This window comes from Myotis daubentonii, chromosome X (genome assembly GCF_963259705.1).
Source record: "Myotis daubentonii chromosome X, mMyoDau2.1, whole genome shotgun sequence".
NCBI lineage: Eukaryota > Metazoa > Chordata > Mammalia > Chiroptera > Vespertilionidae > Myotis > Myotis daubentonii.
The window spans coordinates 45,775,431-45,792,538 of NC_081861.1; the positions used below are offsets into that span (position 1 = coordinate 45,775,431).

At 41.0% G+C, this 17,108-nt stretch overlaps 1 pseudogene; it reads left to right on the top strand.

Moving 5' to 3' along the window:
• The first annotated feature begins 526 nt into the window (after positions 1 to 526).
• LOC132223472 (alpha/beta hydrolase domain-containing protein 17A-like) overlaps positions 527 to 17,108 on the top strand; it is a 34,797-nt pseudogene continuing 18,215 nt past the window's right edge.

Sequence of the window (17,108 nt, forward strand, 5' to 3'; positions counted from 1 at the left end):
TAAATTTTTTTTTTTTTTTACAGAGAGGGAGAGGGAAAGAGAGTTAGAAACATCAATGAGAAAGAAACATCAATTCAGCTGCCTCCTGCATACTCCCTACTAGGGATGTGCCCACAACCAAGGTACATGCCTTTGACTGGAATCTAACCTGGGACCCTTCAATCTGCAGGCCGACACGCTATCCACTGAGCCAAACCTGTTAGGGATTGTGTGTCATCTTTTAAACTTTGCCTTGTTTAATGAAAAAAATTTTTTACAGGATCATCACTATTTCAGAACCTACCACCAATTTTGGGGGATTATTCAATGAAGGTCAATCTAATTTAAATTGCCAGATCACAATATGGAAGCCAGTGAGGAAGAGAGTGTGAGTGAGTAAAGGAGTGCGAGGGGAGTGTGTGGATGTGTGTGGTAGGTATGTGGGTGAGTGAGGGAAGGTTAGATCTTGCAGGAGTCTCAGGGACTGGTGGGTCAGTATCTCCTGGACAGGGGTCCCCAGCTACTGCCACAGGCACTCCAGGGCAAGATGTGGCTCTGGCATGGAGACCACACCATCTTGAATGGGGAAGCAGCAGAGGCCAGGAACACAGCCATACCAACACCCAGACTGGCCTCAGACACCACCCCAACCCTGCGCAGTGAGGCGCTGGCCAGCCATAACTCGCAAGGGACCACTGCCACACCTCTTCAGTAAGTGGTGGGCTACTTTGCCATAGGCTCCCAGATATCCACAGTGAGTGCATGCCAGAGAGACCTCCAGCACCTCCCTGCCCAGGCTCCAGGACCCCATGTTCTAGGACTCCATCCTCTACAACCCCACATTGTAAATGCATACCAGACGGACCCTGTGCTCCTCATTGCCCGGGCCCCAGTGCAAGCCAGAGGTGTGAGGACTGAGCTGTGAGTGTGCTACCATGGCATGACACCCAGACCAGGTCCCAGGACTGCCCTGTGAGTGTGCACCAGAGGTCTGGCATCCCACCAGGCCCCAGGACCACACTGTGAGTGTACACCAGAGGGACCTAGGTGCCACCTTGCTGCAGCACCAGGGTCACATAGTGAATTGCATGCCAGAGGACTCTGGGACCTCACAAGGAGTTGCACACCAGAGGAAATGTGAAGGCGCCCCCACCGACCCCAAGCATCTGCATTGGACAGCTAGGGGTTTCAAATTCTCAGAGCTCAAGGAGGTTGCCCATGGCCAGAAAAAGACAGCAACTCACGTTACATAGAAACAAATACAAGGGATAGCAAAAATGGGGAGACAAAAAAACAATCCCCAAAGGAAAGGAAAGGAAAGGAAAGAAAAGGAGGAATCACCAGAAAAGGAACTAAATGAAATGGAGGCAAGCAATTTGTCAGAGAAAGAAGTCAGAGTAATGGTTATAAGGATGCTCAAACATCTGGATACAAAATTCACCAAAAAGTGTAAGAATCAAAAGGAAATGAAGAATGACATAACTGCAATAAAGAACACAATGGAAGGCTTCAAGAGTAGACTAGAAGAAGCTGAGGACCGAATTAGTGAGTTAGAAGCAGATGAGTGGATTAAAAAATGTGCTACATCTACACAATGGAATACTACACAGCTATAAAAAAAGAACTCTTACCATTTGCAACAGCATGGATGGACCTAGAGAGCAATTTTCTAAGCAAAATAAGCCAGAGAAATATAAGTATCACATGATCTCCCTCATTTGTGGAATATAATGAACAACATAAACTGATGAACAAAAATAGATCCAAAGACATAGAAGCATCAAATAAACCATCAAATCTCAGAGGGATGGTGGGGGAGGAGCATGGGGGTAATAAATTAACCAAAGAACTCGTATACATATAAGCATAACCAATGGACACAGACAATAGAGGGGTGGACGTCTGAGCTGGAGGGCGGTAGCAGGCTGAGAGAGGTCAATGAGGAAAAGTAGACATATGTAATACTTTCAACAAAAAGAATTTTTTAAAAAGAAAAATAATTAAATAAAATAAATTATACCACAAAAAATAAAAATAGTTTATCAGGCATTTACATACATTAGATGTTCAGCATAAATATACTAGTAACTCAGTATAAGTAAAATATAAAGATATAGAAAAGTAAAAATAAATTGCTATTGAGCAAAAATAGTTTCTGCAACAAAAGATATCTAACTCTATTTTCTAGTTTCAGGACTGTATGTTCTGTTTGTAAACAGAAATCGCCAATAATGTTAAGCACTACAAATGCAATTGACTTTAAGAAATATTATATGAATATATGCAAATGACAGCAACTATCTCAATTTTCATGAGAGATACATTCATACTGCCAACCTAGAATATGTCAAGAAATCTCAGGTTGAAAAAAAAAAATGTCCATTAGAAACATTTTGAATTTACTACCATTCTACTGCCAATTTTGCATATTATTTTTTTCACAGAATATTGGTTACAAAATATTTTTAGACACATAACATTTAAAACATTTGTTTTTCTTAATTAAAATTATTGAACACATTAAAGAGCTTTTTGACAAACAAACACATGTGAAGCACAACAAAGAGATGATATTTACAAGATACTTTGGATTCCCTTCAGTGGTTTCCATGACAATAGCAGCATTTGCCTTAGTGTAATCACTGAGTTATTATGTTTGCCTTCAAATATTTTATGTAGTATAAAGTTGCCAACTCTGATTTAGAGCAAGTGTACTCTTTACTTTTTAAGCACACTATAAAAAATGGTTAGGCTGGTGTATAGTTCCACAGTTCTACCTACCTTCATATAATTTTTTTGAATGAAAGATAAGAAAGTTGAGTGACCAAGTTTCTTCTTGAGAAATTATAATCTCTGCATGTTATATAGAAAATGTATTTTAAAATGTTTCTCTAAAAATCGTCATTTGAGGGGGAGAGTCTAATTTAATTTATTCTTACATGAGGACAGGCCTAGTAAAAGATAGCTATGTCACTCTTCCATTTTGTCAAATACATTGGCCAAATAATTTATTTTGCGTAGCTATTTTGTAGTTTGAATTGCCTTCATCTATAATTAGCATTTACATATCCTGTATCTCTAATCAGGTTCTTTATGGGTCCTGAAACACAGCTGGTATCCCTTGAGGGTTGGTTGATGCAGTGAGATCATTAAAAAGTTAAAAAGGGAATAATAGCATAAACACAACTTTTTGCTTTCTGACCATACTTTGTGATATTGTATCTTATAAACATGTATCACTATTTCCTTTGTAAGAACAAGTATAAGGTAGGGTCCCTAGGCCTGGGCAGCGATCAGGGCCCATCAGGTTCCCCACCTCCACGCCTCCTGGCCTCCTCCTTCCCTCACTCCCTCAGAGCCCCTCCACCACAGCTGGTCGCCCGCCATGTTCCGCACTGCCCTCTGGTGGTCAACGCACGTAATAGTGAGCAATTGAACTCACATTCTCCTGGTCCAATCAGGGATTAAACTGGCAACCTGTGTATGTGACCTGACTGGAAATCTAACCAGCGACCTTTTAGTGCAAGGGACAATGCTCAAACTACTGAGCCACAAGGGCCAGGGCAGTGATATTCTTATTACACAACTTCACTATGATGCAATGAATTCCTTTAATATTTTGTCCCTCGTTCAATAATTATGTTGAAGTTGGCATTGGGGTGACTGATTTCCTATTTATATTGGGTTTGTGATAGAAATATGGTGTTCACTGAGTGGCTAATATGAAAATTAGTTTCGATTCAGCAATATGGGAACCTGAGATGTAAATGTTGGGCATTTGGACAGTCACCTGTGTTCACTTATTTTGGTAAGAAAAGCCTGTATTAGTTGCTAGTACAAACAAATCAATAGACAAAACCAAAAATAAGCAAATAAAATTAGATTGGAAGTAAAATATGCTGTGATGTGAAGGATGTCAGGAATGTGTCCTGACACAATATATATTTCTGTAACACCTTTAGTTGCTCCAATAATATTTATTTCATTAGGTGTAACCATTATTGTCCAGTAATTCTCTTTAGCTCAAAGTTATCTTTTGAATAGCAAGTCAGTGATTATATAGACTGAATGAGTTTCTCAGACTATTATCACAGGTGTAGCTGAGAGAAGATGCGATACTGAAATGCTTAGGGATGGAAAGGATACAGGCAGTCCTCAGGTTACATCAGACTCGACATATGTCGTTTTGTGGTTACGTCGCCGTCTCCCATTTATTTATAAAAAAAAAAGTTCTATCATTTTGATGTCTGTACATATATGCTTTATGTTTTTTTATTATTTATTTACCACAAATAAAGGTCAGGTATTGTTATCTTTCTTTTAATTTTTTTTTTACTGTTTCACTTCATTACATACTGCTGTGTATGTGCTTCATGTGAGTGACATGGGTGCTTATGTAGGTGGGTTCCAACTTATGATGAAAACTGCGTTACGTCGTGCCGTAGGAACAGATCTCTGACGTAACCTGAGGACCTACTGTACTTTTAAAAGGAAGGGGAAAAGGGGGCATCTAAGGGAAAATACCTATTTTACCTATTTGCCTGACACATATTCTTTTACCTTCAAATTTCCATCAGACCTTCATGCTCTAGTATTCGTTCAGAGATGTATGACTATTTCTAAGGTGATTATAGGTCAAATGAGAACCAATTTGGAAGTATGAAATTCCTGCATGCCTTGAGAAAATTGTATGTGATTAATTTGTTCATTTTTGTTCTACGATTATATTCATAGAGGTTAGTCACTTGGTGATGCTTTTAGTGAAGTTGCTGATCGCCTTCTGTGCCACTGATGCCCCAGTGGTCAAAACAAATATATAATGTGCCTATTTGAAATTACTCAGCAGGTGTTTTATTGGTCTTAACAGCTGGAGTCTATCTGGTGTAGCAAACGAAGCCAAAATACCAATTTCTATTTTTATATTCTAAAATATAAATCATTTTTATTGCAACAAGGCAGAGTTTTACCCCTTTTATCCAAGAGAACTGAGACATGAGGGCTTAGCAACATTATTTCACATTACAGGGTAGAGACCCCATTAGCTTTCTATTTGCATCTGTAGTCCACCAGAATACCACACTATTTATAAAATGTAGTCTCCCAAATATTAAAGACAGCTCTTTAAGGCTGGTAACATCTTTATAAGTGAACTTCTATGAGTGAGAATCTTTATTTCAGACCAATTATTTCAGCTAAATCTCAGGTATAATTTTTTTAAAATATATTTTATTGATTTTTTACAGAGAGGAAGGGAGAGAGATAGAGAGTTAGAAACATCGATGAGAGAGGAACATCGATCAGCCGCCTCCAGCACATCTCCTACTGGGGATGTGCCCGCAACCCAGGTACATGCCCTTGACCGGAATCGAACCTGGGACCTTTCAGTCCGCAGGCCGACGCTCTATCCACTGAGCCAAACCGGTTTTGGCAATCTCAGGTATAATTTTGATTGATCCTATGCCTTAAACTAAGAAACTAACTGGAGACCGACTTGTGGACACAGAGAACAGACTGACGCCTGTCAGAGGGGAGAGAGTTGGGGGCTGGGTGAGAAGGGATTAAGCAAAGAAAAAAAAGAAAGACTGGTGGATACAGACTACAGTATGTTGATTGCCAGAAGGAAGGAGTTGGCAGAGGTAGAAGAAGGTAAAGGGAGGATAAATGGTGAGGGAAGGAGACTTGACTTGGGTGATAAACACACAATGCAATATACAGATAGTGTACTCTAGAATTCTATACCTGAAACCTATATCATTTTATTAACCAATGTCATCACAATAAAGTCACTTAAAAATAATAAAGAGCCCTGGCCAGTGGTGCTCAGTGGTTAGAGCGTCAACTCAGGCACTGAAGGGTCGTGGGTTTGATACCTGGTCAAAGGCACATACCTGGGTTTCAGGTTCATCCCCAGGCCTGTTTGGGCTCATGCAGAAAGCAACCGACTGACTTGTCTCTCATCTCTCTCTCTCTCTCTCTCTCTCTCTCTCTCTCTCTCTCTCTCTCCCTTTACTCCATCCCTCCCTTAGTCCCACCCTTCCACTCTCTCTAAGAAGCAATGGAAAAAATATCTCAGATGAGGATTAAAAAATAAATAAGTAAATGATGATCCTATCTTTTGAAGTATAAGTACCTAAGAGTATTAGAATGCAAGAAAACATTTCAGTGAAATTATGATTGATCAATTCTATATTGAGGACTTTAAAAGATTTTAGGACTTATTAAGTCTTCAAAATAGTCCTTTCAAGTAAACGAAGTATACACTCTCTGAGATGGGAATGGGTGAACAGATATACAGAATTGCCCTTTTTCGAATAAAAAAATCTCTAGACATGTAGGAATATTGACAGCAATTCATTTTTGCTAGTAAATCAGTAACTCCCAACTTCCTCTCTAGAATTTCTAATTTCTGAAAATAGTAAGGGCAAATTAATAACCTGGAAGCCATTAAACCTACTCTTCAACTGAGTACCCATAAAAATGACACGGGGGTTGTATTAAATGTTCCAGGGATTGGGAAATATGACCTTGTCAACTAATAGTTGTTGGAGCCAATTTAATGCCAAAAGGAATCCTCAATGTGGGGTGCTGTAAAGAAAAAGGAACTTTATTCAGTGAAAAAACAGCTCAATTGTGATACAGCAGGCCTGTGAAAACAGCATGACTGATGCAGCCCTGGGGACAGCTGGCCCTGCAGCCAGGCCCCTCTCCAGCTAGACAGCTCTAATCGGCTCCTCCGTGGTCTGCTAAGATGTTCCCTGCTGGTATGCTTTGCTCTGCAATGGTCTGCTCCACTCTGCTCTGGTGAGACATTTTCAGTGTTTCAGCTCAGCCAGGGAGACTCAGTCTTCAGTGCAAAGGGAAAGTGTTTTCCTAGAGCCAGAGCAGAGCTGGCTTATATGAATGGATGTCTCTGACCTGGTCCCTGATTGATGTGTCCTCATGCAAATGAGGACTCCAAATACCCACAGTTTGATTGGTCCAAAAGGCACTGTCCTGATTGATCAGAATAGAGTTGCTGTAGTTGGTCAAAGCTGCACAGCTCCCATTGGATGGGGAAAGCCTCAGTCCTATTGGTTGAAATAGGATTCCAAGAACTCCTTTCTAAGGGCCACTCAGATTGCAGGAACACAGTGCAGGCAGTCAGTTCAGTACAGAGGCAGGCAGTCCACTTCAGTCTTCTCCATAAAGTGCAGTTTGCATAAGAGGCCCTTGTGCAAAAATAGCTGCTAGGTTCATCCCCAGGCCTGTTGGGGCTGTTTTTTTAAAATTTGAGCCCAGTTAGCCACCAAGAGCTCTTCTTAGTAGGTATCTTCTCCACCCCCCACAACCCCCAACCCCCAGGTTCACAACATGGTCCTGTATGCTAAACCACCTCAGTGTAGAGAAAGTGAATATTGTGATACTTTGTTCTCTTCTTGTCTTATAAAACGATGAAGTTACTACAAAAGAACTGATACATCCTCCACTGAGATTATTTCAAGCCAGAGTAAACACTTTTGGAGGAGAGTTCTCTTTGTCCCGAAAAGAAAGAGATTGGAAATTAGAAATCTTGTTAAGGTATTCACTTACCTCACAAAGAAGAGAGCAGTGAAGCCTAGTGTATCAATTAGGGGTAGGATCAGGAATTCAGAGTCACTCTAAAAATTTAAAGTATGAAAGTTTTATTTGGGAAAATTAGAAGTTATTTAACTTTGAAAGGAAGAGAAGAGGGAGCAAAAGTCAGGGAAGTTAGGACAGATTACCCAGCCTTCAGTACTGAAGCAGGAGGTTCTCCTAAATTCATGCCCAAACCACAGGAAGTCCTCAGAACTTTTATAAGATTCCCATGTATTTTAATCTGCAGCAGTGAAGTGAGTGGTTCTCAAGAATGCCCATTGCAACTTCTGTGAATGCCATGAACGTCTGCAGAGTTCTCACCAATTTATATATATATGCTAGTATCCCATCGCGTGATATCGTGCACAGTAGGCCGCCCGCCACTTCTGCGGGAGCCAGCGGGAACCACAGCGTGCTGCTTCCATGGGAGCCGTGTGGCTTCTGCAGGAGATGGAAGCGAGCTGCTGGTGCCCACACGAGCCGGGAGGGAGCCACGCTGCTTCTGCAGGAGGGAGGCCCACCATCTCCTCTCTGGGCCTGCGCTTGGCCGTGAAGGCTATGGGCTAGCCCCCCTGTCCCTGTCTGTCACTCCGGCTCCAGGGGACTGGCCCAAGCTGGGCGCGGCGATGAAGCAAGCATTCCGCCAAGCCACTCATGCTGCTCACTCTCAGCAGCCACCCCCCCCCCCAGGACTGGGGGACTCCGGCAGGGCTGAGAGGACTGGGCGCCACCATCTTGTAGCTATGGGTGCAGCCATCTTTGTGATGGAGTGATGGTTAATTTGCATATTACCCTTTTATTAGATAGGATAGCATGGGTCTAGGTTAATTCTTTTTTAAAAATATATTTTATTGATTTTTTACAGAGAGGAAAGGAGAGGGATAGAGAGTCAGAAACATCGATGAGAGAGAAATATCGATCACCTGCCTCCTGCACACCCCCTACTGGGGATGTGCCCGCAACCAAGGTACATGCCCTTGACTGGTATCGAACCTGGGACCTTTCAGTCCGCATGCCAACGCTCTATCCACTGAGCCAAACCGGTTAGGGCTAGGTTAATTCTTAATTAGTTCTCTTGCAAGTTTCCTTGGACCTCATGTCTGTCCACATGCCTGCTCGCAGCTGCTTCCAGAGTAACGACCTCTCCTTCTCTTCTACTTTCCAAGCCTTGTGTATCTTTCATTGACAGATTTTAGCCATGAAACAAGTGGAAAGGGAATTCTGGGAAATGTGGTTCTCAGCACCTCCTCTGTATGGCATAAGAGATTTTATGAGGGTGGTGGATGCAGAGATAAAAATAAACAAAATAGCATAGTATTTAGAAGTAGGTAATGATGGACTTTTTTCTATCAACATAAAGGGCAACAGTAATAGTAGTCAGAGAGACCGGGAATAAGAGGACAGGGATTACTGGGAGCTGAGATACAACATAATAAAACAACATGGCCACTATTGAAAGGCAGCATTCAATTGAGTGGGGGGTGGAGTGTTGTGGTATTTGTTACCAAAAATCATTCCTTTGGTGTTGGTGACATCCTAGTATGCTATCATCCCAAGGCTTATTTAACTTAGCACACATGACAGGTGGAGGCAATTTCAAGTAACAAAAATGTTTTAAGATCAAGAGAAGAAATAAAGGAAGGCAGCAAACCCTAAATTTTAGAAAAATCCTGTACATCTGGGTGAAATGTCTATACTCTATAACCTCTGTATCTCAATAAAAAAATTGGAACCAGAAAAGAAATTTAGTTGTTCTTACTGGTGATTTGAAAAAGACTTCCCCTGCTCAAGGGTTTAAATTTCTAAGATTAGAGTGGAAACCAGCCGTTCTTTTTTTCTTCTCATTCCTAAACTAGAAACAACATGTTGACTTGCACAGAGGGGAATATTTTCACCACTTTTGGCCCCAGTCTCTTTGGAGTGGGTCTTTTCCCTTTAAATGCACAAAGAAGAGTGATGTTGTTGACAAGTAACTGATTTAAGAGAATATGCATAGTTGCAACTTGTTGAGACTAAAAGGAAATACTTTGTTTTGGTTCCTCTGTTCTCCAACTGCCAATCCAAGGACATATTTCCAAATGTTGACTGCAGCATTATTTGGAACTTTTATTGTTACATTTAGAAGTATTAAATGATATGCTTTCTAATTTGCTAGAATGTCCTTTTACCTTGAAGCTCCTTCCATTTCAATGAGACCTTGACGTTCCTTGCCTCAGTACATAAAAGTTATGGAAGAAAATCAGAGGAAAAAAAAAAGCAATTTAAAGTCTATTTTGGAACTAGTGAAGGATTAACTGTTTAGAGAGAAAACTATATTTTACTTCCAAAAGCCCAGGCATTGAGACTTAGAAGCCAAGTCCATAAAAATTTCAGAATAACATATAATGATAAACAAGCAAATTCTCCCCCACCAAAGGAAATAAAAGACTTTCTGAATTAGAGGACAGAAAATATCTGATGGAGAAGCAAGATAATGAAGGCCTACTTAGTACCTCTTAAATGTGATTCTAAGCATTCCTTTTCCCAAGATGTGTGTCCCTGGAATGGGCTGGAGAGAATAGAAACTACTTATAGGTACAGGGGTCTTAGAGAAGACAGGACTGATGCTTTGTACTTCAGATGAAGCCCAAGTAGGTCAAAGACCTTGAAAAATTCTCTGGTGTCATCATGGTTCAGCAGCAAGACCAGAGAAATGGCGATATGCTATGTATAAAACAGAGGTCCTGAAACTATCCTAGTAATTTCCTGTGGCTCAAGAGAGGGATGAGAGAGCACTAAAACATCCCCTATTTCCCATGAATATAGAACACAGTAGTAGAGATAGGTTTAACAAACCTAAAGGTGACAGGATTAGGAGGATACAGCATCTGGTATGGACCACTAACTGAGTATTATATGGACTGCAGTAGATGCCAGAAGGAATATTTGCCAGGGATCAAGAAACAGACATTTCTTTCCCAACAATGCCACAGCATTCCATGAACACTTGGAGCTTTGATGTTACCCTGGGAAGAATGCAAGGGATAAGGAAGAAACATAATTTGGCTGAGTAAAGTTTGCATTCATTGAGTTTACTTTGAATCACCTATGATGTGAAGTACTCAACTACAGAGAGAATGGGGCCTCGAGAAACTAATTAAATTCTGTTTCAGGAAAAAACATTTTTGCACATTGGAATTTGTGTTTTATGAACTGTATACTGACTGTATCACAGTCTACTCTATGAACAGAGGGTACATATGACACAAAATATAAAGGCACACCAAAATAATTTCATCTAAAACTATTAAGTATTGTGGAAATGACAAAAACATTATCAATGAGACACAATAGTGAAAGAAATGAGCTACATTTTCTATTTCAAAAGGCAGTCAACTAGTACATTAAGGATACCTAATGGGACCTTTTATTGCCCAGTGCCTCAAAAATTAGGCTATAATGATATCTAAATATATATATAATGAGAATCATTGATCAGCTGCCTCACTGGAGATGGAGCCCACAACCTGGGTATGTGCCCTTATCAGGAATCAAACTGTGACCTCCTGGTTCATAGGTCGATGCTTAACCACTAAACCACACCAGTTGGGCTAACATGAGTATTATACCTCCTCTAAAAGGAAACCAAATCTTGACATCAACTCTTCTCATTGTAACCATTAACTGAAGTATGATTTGTGGTTAAGACATAGGAGATATAAACAAATATGTACATACTAGAGGCTCGATGCACAAAATTCGTGCAAGCGTAGGCCTTCACAACCCTGGCTGCCTCAGCCCTCACAGCCCCAGCTGCCTCACAGCAGCCCCAGCCACCTCAGCCACTGCCTCACAGCCACAGCTTCGTCTGGAAGGTCATCCGGACAGTCATTCTGCTGCTCATCCACTCAGTCAATTTGCATATTATACTTTTATTATTACACTTTTTTTCTAATTATTTTTATTTTTATTTTCAAGGAGTAATAGACACCACTGAAATTTGGCAAACAGAGATTTTTTTTTTAGGTGTTTTAGAAAATCTGTCCCAAGCATTCATGCACACGACAACAGAAAATTTAGGAAATTTTGGTTCAAGACATACAAATGGTAGAACTGAGCCTTAGCTTTTCAAGTTTGTATATCTTCCCACCTTGTTTACTGGTAATGCAACAGTTCTCTAAAGAAGATAACTGAGTTTATGAGTTCTGGGAGAGAGGTATCCCATTACTTGCTTGGCGAGTGCCAAGTATTTATTTTGGTAATTAGTAAAATGTCTCTTTGCAATGTATTGTAATGTACCTCTGAACAAAGTATGTTATAAAAAAAAATCTTTCAACACAAATAGTATAGCAGAAGTTAAAAGAGCAACTATTTCAGACCTACTTTGAAGTCCATTGCTAAAAAAAAAAAGATAATTTTTAATGACATATCTCAAGTGAAGAGCTAATTCTAGAGATAATCCCCAACCTGTAAAACAAACCTGCGTTACAATTTTTAGGTATTCAGGTGAATGAAAACTCATATACTACCAGTGATTGGATGACTGGATTGGAATGTTAATCTCCTGTCACCCTAATCCATTTTATGAACACTAAACTCAAAAATAACAAAAAGTACTCAGCCCTACACTTCTGATATTTTTACTTCTAGAAAATGTTCAGAGGCATAACAATAAAAATAATGGAAGCGTTTACCACTTTTTTTCCATGTCACTTCAACTTATACTTTTATCAGCCTGGAAAATCTGTCCAAATGGGGGAATTCTCTATATTCTGTCAGAATCTCACAGTATTGTCATCAGCAGAAGGAGAAGATACACTTTAATGGGGCTGTTTAATCTTGAATCCTGCATGCAGAATTATACCTTGAGTCAGCGAACAGACACTATTTCCCTTAAAAATGTCAGGACCTTTATGAAGACACTCCTTCACATAGTAACAGAAGTACGAAGTGGTTTAGATAAGGCAGAATATTTCAATGTTTTTTAGTTCCTTTCTCCCCGATGGTTTCAGAGGGTGTATAAACTACAGAAGTAAGATGTAAGAAAAGAAAAAATCCTAGATAATTGTCATATTTTATAAAATCTCATCCTTTTAATATAATAGAGCTGTAATGGTGGCCAGGACTAAGATGATGGCAATAGTCAAAAACACAAAACAAAAACAAATAGGTTACAGAGATTCTGGAGACAGGCTGCTTTCAGTCCCCTTTGTTGGTTCCTCCTCTCCTTCCTGACCACTGAATGCTGGAAGTCACAGCGCTCAGTCCTGCCATCTATCTCTCTTCTATCTACACTCTTTCCCTGGGAGCTCTCGGTCTTATGGGCACAAATGCTATCTGTAGCCCAAATTTCCCAAATTAATATATTCATTTCTCACCTATCCCTGGAATTTCATTCAGTATTTACATTTCTTCTGCTTACCTGACATCTCTATTTGAATGTCTCATGGGTGTCTCAAGTTTAACTTTACCCTCCTTTTCTGTTTCAGTTTTTTGTATCTCAGTAAATGGCAGTAAAATCTACCTAGTTTTTCAAGACAGAACCCTTAGTTTCATCCTTAATATTTTCCTCTCTGCTAATTCACATGCATAACCCATCAGTATGCACTGCTATTTATAATTTCAAAATATGTATCAAACATGTCCATTTTGCTTCATTTCTGTTATCACCAACACAATTTAGACTACCATCATGTGTCTCAGAGGGCACTGCAAGAGCCTCCTAAATGGCCTTGGTACTTCTGTTGCCCCTTTCATCACTGTTACACATGGAAATCAGAGAGGTATTTTTAAAAATATAAAATTAGCCATAGCCAGCTTGGCTCAGTGGATAGAGCATCGGCCTGCAGACCAAAGGGTCCTGGGTTCAATTACAGTCAATGGCACATACATTGGTTGCAGGCTCCTCCCCAGTCCAAACCCTGATTGGGACTCGTGCAGAAGGCAACCAATCATTGTGTTTCTCTCACATCAATGTTTCTCTCTGTCTTTCCCATTTTCCCATTCTCTTCCACTCTCTCTAAAAACCAATGGAAAAATATCCTTGGGTGAGGATTAAAAAATTACATACATATATGTGCAATACATATATATATATATATATATATATATATATATATATATATACACTAGGGGCCCGGTGCACGAAATTCGTGCACTGGGTGTGTGTGGGGGGGAGTGTCCCTCAGCCCAGCCTGCCCCCTCTCACATACTGGGAGCCCTCAGGCGTTGACCCCCATCACTCTCCAATCTCAGGATCAGCCCCTTGCCCAGGCCTGACGCCTCTGGCCTAGGCGTCCGGCCCGGGCAGCGGGGACCTGCAGCTGCAGCAGCCCCACGATCGTGGGCTTCGCTTTAGGCCCTGGCAAGGGACCCCTAGCTCCTGGGACTGCCAGCTTCGACCGTGCCCAGCTCCCATCGCTGGCTCCACCCCTACTTCCTGCTATCACTGGCCAGGGCGGAAAAGGCGCCTGATTCTCTGATCATGGCTGGGGGGCAGGGCAAAGGCGGCCCCAGGGCCGCCTTTGCCCTTCCCCCCAGCTCTTAGCTCCCCCCTGGGTTTCTGATCACTGTCAGTGGCAGGGGGCTTCTTCCTGTTTTCCCTTTCACCTCCCTGCATTGTGCCTACATATGCAAATTAGCCGCCATCTTGTTGGCAGTTAACTGCCAATCTTAGTTGGCAGTTAATTTGCATATAGCCCTGATTAGCCAATGAAAAGGGTAGTTCGTACGACAATTACCATTTTTCTCTTTTATTAGTGTTGATATATATATATATATATATATATATATATATACATATTGATTATATGTATAATATAGAGTTATATATAATATATATATAAAGTTTTATCTAATTATGCATGTATATATATTAACTATATATATATAGATATATAGAGAGAGATATATATACACATTATTAGATAAAACTCTATTGATTAAAACCCTTTCCTTTCCTGGGTTTTCTTCACAGTTAGGATAAAATTCAAATTATAACTCATGGCTTAAAGGCTTTAAATAGTATGTCCCCTAACTATTTCTCTAACTCAATGTTAACCACTCTCCCTATTGCTCACTTCTCTCCAGTCATATGGGTCATCTTTCAGTTCATTGAACATAACAGGCTCTTCCTCAATTCAGGGCTTTCATAGATGCCCATTCTTCCATCTAGAATATTCTTCCCTCTCTTCATGAGTGGTCATTATCATTCTTTAGGACTCATCTTAAATCCTAACTCCTCAGATAAACCTTCCCTGATATATCATACCTATCACAGGCACTTCACTATACTCCATCACTTGTATGTATTAAATTTTTTCATAGAACTTATTGATTTTAATTATACAATTATTTGATTATTTATTTTTCTCTCTCTCCTACCAGAATGTAAACTTCATAAACTCAGTACAATATCTGTCTTATTCCTCAATATATAGTCATAACCTAGCAGGTCCACAATAAATATTAATAAATTAATAAACCAGAATCAGAATTTAATCACAGGTGTTTTTACCTAACTGTATATATTTCTATTTAATTCCACATCCTTGGCACTTGCTACTGCACTATACTCTTTAAATGTGGACTTTATAATAGTTATATGCCGGGAGCCGGTCCATCCTTGCTGTTTCAAGGGACCTGGCATATATGGCATACGGTTCTTAATATGTTTGCTCACCTTCTTGGCGCTGTGTTTTAACCAAGGTCACCTCTCCGAGAAAGGTTGAATCCCCAAGTAGGGATTTTCCCCTGAAGTTAGGGAGGGAATAAAACCCCTCAACTAAGTGCCAGGCGGGTAATTAATCACTTTAACTATGAACAATCATGCTTAAGCTACATAATCTTTACTCCCTGGAATGGAGATAAGAAACGCCCTAACCTTTGTAATAGAGATTGACAGATTAAAATGAACTGGTATAAATACATATGTAATAAGACAGCAAGACACAGGGCTTGGAAGACAGGACCAAGAGAGACAGAGCCTAGGCACAGAACCTACACAGAACGTTCTCTGGAGACAGAAGAACTTCGCTGGAGAGAACATGGCAATAGATCCTGGACAGGGACTGGCCTCGGAGCCTGGAGGTGGAGCCTGGCGAGAGAGCATGGCAGGGGATCCTGGACTGAACCTGACTGCGGAGATTGGCAGGAGAGCCTGACTAGAACCTGGTGACTGGACCTGCCTGGAGAACCTGGACAGAACCTGGCTGGAGATCCTAAGCAGAACCTCTCTGGAGATCCAGACCAGAACTTGGCTGGAGATCCTGGCTAGGCTGCTGATCAACTGAACGCTGTCTCCGTGTCATTCCTTCTTCGCCGACTCCGTCCACACCTTTGGGGACCCCTGGACCTGCTGGGGTTGGACCCCGGCAGTTATAGAGCTTGGAGTTATCTTTGTAGTCCAGAGTACTCAAGAATCATTTTCTTGAGCTATAAAGTTGCTCTATCTGGGTCACTTGGGATGGAGGTCATTTCACTATGGCTAAGTCATCTGCCTTAAGGCTTTATTTGTCATCTTCATTATAAACCTCCTCTTGGTAGGAAGCCACAGCTGTGTATTTATATCTAAAATGAAAAATAAGTGTTCATTATTTTATTCTATAGAGGGTGAAGTAGGGCCCAATGAAAAATTTGTTATAACCAGCAACATGACTAGTTTCCCAATCTTCCATTTCTACTTTTAGATTAATATCTCCAAAGAAATCTCCACTAATTCCTCTGAAAGATGGCTAGTTACCTTCAGTGATCACATGATATGATTAACTCTTTATTTCCCCTACTTAAAAATATTTTCATCTATGTACTTTCATCTCCTAGTAAGGGCTTCACATCTAATAAAACTAACAAACATCCTATCTAATAAAAGAGAAACATGGTAATTAGCATATGACTGCTACCCTTCCCATTGGCTAATCAGGGTGATATGCAAATTAACTGCCAGCCAAGATGGCGGCTGGCAGACAGGCAGCTTAAACTGAACATGAGGCTTGCTTGCTTCAGTGATGGAGGAAACCAACGTTCCCCGCCTGCCTTGCCGGCCTCTGAGCCTGCAGTTTAAGAAACATTGTAACAAATATAGAAGCTAAACAAAACCCCAGAAACCAGCTTTCAGCGAGCTGGGATCTCAGAGCTAGAGTTGATACAGAGTTTCGATTATGGAACCTAAACAAACCAGATACCTGCTTTCAGCAACTGAGGCCTCAGAGCTGGAGCCAGGCTAAAGCTGGCCCAGAATAAAAAAAGAAAAAAGATAAAAGAAAAAAAGGAGCAGTTGGGAGCTTCAGTCCCAGCCTGAAAACAGCCCTCAGCCACTCACCCAGACTGGCCAGGCACCCCAGTGGGGACCTCCACCCTGAAGGGTGTGTGACCAGCTGCAAATAGCCATCATCCCCTCACCCAGGCTGGCCAGGCACCCCAGTGGGGACCCCCACCCTGATCCAGGACACCCTTCAGAGCAAACCAGCCAGCCCCCACCCATGCACCAGGCCTCTATTCTATATAGTAAAAGGGTAATATGCCTCCCGGTACCGGGATCAGTGTGACGGGGGCAG